At 43.3% G+C, this 5,209-nt stretch overlaps 1 long non-coding RNA gene across 1 annotated transcript; it reads left to right on the top strand.

Annotated features, from left to right (window-relative positions):
- Window positions 1-295: 295 nt before the first annotated feature.
- On the top strand, window positions 296-3,855 carry LOC310724694. The gene is made up of 3 exons (XR_014533148.1): window positions 296-694; window positions 726-2,795; window positions 2,920-3,855. It is a non-coding gene; the product is annotated as an uncharacterized lncRNA (long non-coding RNA).
- The last annotated feature ends 1,354 nt before the right edge of the window (window positions 3,856-5,209 follow it).

The raw sequence follows: 5,209 nt of genomic DNA, 5'->3' as shown, positions 1-5,209 counted from the left end.
TTGTTCTTTTTTGCCGGCTCTTGGATTTTTTTTGGACAGTTTTTTGGATTTAGATTTGTCTCTGCCTGCATTGCTCCGTTTGCCTGTGTTTAGACCCTGGACTGTTTATTGGACTTTGTTTTTGCCTTTGCCCCATTACCCTTTCTGCTTGCTCTCAGATTTTGGCTTGTTTCATTAATTTAAAAACTGTTTTTTACCAACACTCCATTTGCATCTTGCAGTGTCCTGCTGGTGTGGCTGTCCAACATCAGCCTTCCTGACTGACTGGGGTATCGCCCGGCTCTCCTGAGTGTGCTTTAGCTCTATCTTGAATCTACTCTCTTCTGGTAAGGTAGGATTCTAACCTTGTATATCTATTTAACTCAGTTAATTCTAGAGTGTTGGTCTGTGCTTATTAGTTTGGTCAGGTGATTAATCAAGGGTGGTTTCAGTCTCACTTGAGGTGTGAATTGTGGGCAGGGCTTACTCACTTATATTGAAGGTGTAACCAGCTCAATCTTCAGTGTGCTTTAGCTCTATCTTGAATCTACTCTCTTCTGGTAAGGTAGGATTCTAACCTTGTATATCTATTTAACTTAGTTGATTCTAGAGTGTTGGTCTGTGCTTATTAGTTTGGTCAGGTGATTAGTCAAGGGTAGTTTCAGTCTCACTTGAGGTGTGAATTGTGGGCAGGGCTTACTCACTTATATTGAAGGTGTAACCAGCTCAATCTTCTAAGTCTGTAGCGGTTGTAGGTAGCCCCCCTAAAGCCAGTTATGCTTGGCGTATATTTAGAAATTCTTATTTGTACTTTTTCTTTTTAAAACACATTGGTCTCAAATTAGGAAATCAGTCATGTGCCTCAAACCCATCTCTGTAGTCATCTCTTACAGACACAGACATTCCCATCCACAGAACAGATGTCCCATTGCCAGTAACCTCATCTACCCTCCCCTGTTGTCTCAATCTCAAACAGTGGTGGTAGGTGGGCTCTGGAATTGCCAGTCTGCTGTAAAGAAAGCTGACTTTATCACAGGCTTGGCTTCCCATTACACCTTTGACTTTCTGGCACTTACTGAAACCTGGATATCCCCACAGAACACTGCTACACCAGCTGCTCTGTCTTCTGCCTATGCTTTCTCTCACTCACCAAGAGAAACCGGTAGAGGTGGTGGTACAGGTCTACTTTTATCACGGAGATGATAAAATAGTTAGATTGTCTCATCTAACCATGTCTTCTTTTAAATTTCATGCAGTTTCAGTTACCTCTCCAATCAACCTTTTGATCATTGTCATCTACCACCCTCCTGGTCCCCTTGGAGACTTTCTAGAAGAGATGGACACACTCCTCAGTACTTTCCCCTCTGACAGCACCCCTCTGACAGTTCTTGGTGACTTCAACCTCCCATCTGACAAACTTCAGTCATCTTGCCTCTTGCCTTTTCTGAATACCTTCTCCTTGACATTTAACAGCTGCCCTCCAACACACAAGGGAGGAAATGTCCTGGACCTGGTTTTCACCCGCCCTACTCCAGCTACAGACATGACTGCCACTCCACTTCCAATCTCTGATCATCACCTGGTTTCCTTTTTAATCACTCTTTCTATTCAACCTAAAAATTATTTACATGTCTCTCTTATCCGTCCTAACCTTCACTCTATCTCTCCCTCCTCTGTAGCTTCCTGTACTCTTTCATCTCTTCCCGACCCTGACTCCTTTTCCTCTCTACCCTTAGATGTTGCTACAGACTTCTTCCTCTCATCTCTTTCCTCAACAATGGACGTCCTTTGCCCCTTGACTACAAAACCCAAGAAGACTTCTTGTCCCACACCGTGGCTGTCAGACGTTTTGCGCAGCAATCGACGGGAACTCAGATCTGCAGAGAGGAAGTGGAAAAAAATCACAACTCGATGTAGACCTCGCATCTTACCGCGCACTCCTGAACAAATTTTCTTTGGAGGTGACTTCTGCCAAAACTGCTTTCTACAAGGAAAAGCTTGAGGCCTCTGCACAAGATCCTCGTAAGCTTCACAACATCTTCTCTTCACTACTCAACCCCCCTGCTGCACCTGCTCCATCCTCCCTGACTGCTAATGACTTTGCCTCCTTCTATGATGACTCCTCCCCAACAATGACTACACAACTCAGCCGACAATCCACTACGTCTCTGTCAAGCTTCTAAACCTTAACAGAAGATGAGATACTGCAAGTCATTCAATCTTGCAATCCCACCACCTGTCCTCTGGATCCACTCCCTTCAACTATGCTTCAGACCATCACACAAGATCTCCTGCCCTTCATCTCCACAATTATTAATGGGTCATTAACATCTGGCTATGTACCAACTACCTTCAAGCAAGCAAGGGTCATTCCCATCTTGAAGAAACCTGCTCTGGATCCATCAGACATCAACAACTACAGACCGGTATCACTTCTCTCCTTTCTTTCTAAATCTCTGGAACGCACTGTTTTTAACCAACTGTCTGTCTATCTCTCACAGAACAACCTCCATGATCCTAACCAGTCTGGGTTCAAAGTGGCACATTCCACAGAGACGGCCCTTTTGGCTGTTTCTGAGAAACTGCATGCTGCTCGGTCAGCCAAGCTGTCATCGGTACTTATCTTCCTGGACCTTTCAGCAGCATTTGAAACAGTAAACCACAAGACACTTTTGTCAACCCTCAAAAGCCTTGGCATCTGTGGAACAGCATGGGAATGGTTTGCTTCCTACCTGGAAGGTCGCTCATACCAGGTAACATGGAGGGGATCCACATCTGCCCCATGCAGACTCACCACTGGTGTTCCACAAGGCTCGGTACTTGGTCCCCTTCTTTTCTCCCTCTATACCCACTCCATTGGTGAAGTCATATCCCCACATGGGTTTTCTTATCACTGCTATGCAGATGACACTCAACTAATCTTTTCTTTCCCTTCATCAGATACCACAGCTTCTGCTAGGATATCAGCATGCTTGACAGACATATCTTAATGGATGAGTGCTCACCAACTAAAACTCAACCCCAGCAAAACAGAACTGCTGGTCATCCCAGGTGATTCATCTCCAGGTCAAGATCTCCAAATAACACTTCATGACTCTCTGCTCTCCCCTTCAGCCACTGCTCGTAACCTTGGGGTAACTATGGACAATGAACTGTCCTTCCCACATGTCGCTAATGTTGCTCGTTCTTGTCGATTTCTTCTCTATAACATCCGAAGGATTCGACCATTTCTCTCCATACAGGCTGCCCAGGTGCTTGTTCAGTCTCTTGTCATTTCGAGACTTGACTACTGCAACTCTCTGCTGGCAGGTCTTCCCCTGAACGCTATTCGTCCACTGCAAATGATCCAAAACGCAGCTGCACGACTTGTGTTCAAGTTCTCCCACACCACCCCACTGCTGCGCTCCCTTCACTGGCTTCCAGTAGCTGCACGTATCAGATTCAAAACACTAAAGCTGGCCTACAAAGCCAAAAATGGACCAGCACCATCTTACCTCAGTGACCTCATCACATCTCGCACTGCACCACACTGTCTGAGATCCTCCAGCACTGCTCGACTGGTAGTACCTTCTCTCAGAATGAAAGGTAAGTATATTTCAAGGCTCTTCTCTGTTCTGGCACCGAGGTGGTGGAATGAACTTCCCCTAGATGTCCGTACAGCAGAGTCCATGACTATCTTCAAGCGATGACTGAAGACCTACCTCTTCCTGAAATACTTAAATTAGCACTTTCCAAGTTTGTAGAATTCAAGGGTTATATTTATATTAAGTTTGTAATCTAGCATAACAGTGTAGATTTATTCATTACTAGAGACTCAAAGCACTTTTGTACATCGCTCTGGATAAGGGCGTCTGCTAAATGCCGCAAATGTAAATGTAAATGTCCCGACCTGCCGAGATCACCACTCTGCCTGTCTGCCCTGCCAAGCACACTTCTAGTCTGTCTGCTCAGCCAAGCCCACTCCCCAGCCTGTCAGCCCTGGCGAGGGCGCCGCTTCACCTCAGAACTTCACCGAGGGGGCTTGCTCCATGCTTCATCCCGACATTCCCCATGTCCCAGCTCAAAGATGTGTGTGCCTGGCCAGTAATTTTTATTACTGTTTTTTGGGGGGTTTAGTTTTTTATCTGCCTGCATTGCCCAGTTTGCCTGTGTTTAAACACTGGACTGTTTAATGGACTTTGTTTTTGCCTTTGCCCCATTACCCTTTCTGCTGGCTCTCGGATTTTGGCTTGTTTCATTAATTACATTTTTATATTTTTTAACATACACTCCGTTTCCATCCTGCATTTAGGCCCTTCCTCACACACACACACACACACACACACACACACACACACACACACACACACACACACACACACACACACACTCTCTGACATAATCTCTTATCAGCTTCCATAAAAATTACATTAATGCAAACCACAAACTGTCATTTCATACGTGTTGCATTAACCAAACCTAATATTACACCCCAGCACCTTTAGACTTAACTGGAAAATATCAATTGCACTGCCTGACATTTACATAATCTGCACCAAATGTTCATTTAATGTCTTTATCTTTATTTTTTACTTTATTTTATTTTCATTTTTTTTATTAGTTGTTTTTATATTTCTACAGCACTATGACAAATTTCTTGTACATGTAACCCATGATACTTGCCAATAAAAGTGATTATTTTCTGCATTTTTATCCTGTTTCTCAAATAATGTGGTGATCTAAGATTTTAGTTCTTATTTTAACTGGAATTCTAACATAGACAATTTCTGTGAGTAAGAAATTCTGTGAGAAAATAAAAAAATAACAATCATATGTTAAAAATATTTTATGTTCAGTTTTACTGAAGGCATTTTACAAATCATCAACTGTCATAAAGCACATATCAACTAATATTTATCCATTAAAATTTTTTGTCATATTGTTTCAGTAGTGTACACATGGATATATAAATCACTGAATGGTCTTGTGCCACAACATCCGAGTGAACTTTTTTATCCACAATGCCTACTTCACCCCACAGTCAGACAACCTTATCCAGCATTACTTACAATGGAGCAGTTGAGGGTTAAGGGCCTTGCTTGAGGATCCAGATTTGGCAGTCCGGGATTTCAATTTTGATCTACTGATCCAGAGGTCAATGCAATAACCACTATCCTACAACCTTCCAATCAGTGTTTGGGACTCAGACACAGTCTCAGTGTTCAAGTCAAGGCTGAACATGTATTAATTT

The sequence above is a fragment of the Silurus aristotelis genome, assembly GCF_946808225.1.
Source record: "Silurus aristotelis genome assembly, chromosome: 4".
NCBI lineage: Eukaryota > Metazoa > Chordata > Actinopteri > Siluriformes > Siluridae > Silurus > Silurus aristotelis.
Note: the sequence above shows the minus strand (reverse complement) of the source record. Positions and strands in the feature narration are given on the sequence as shown.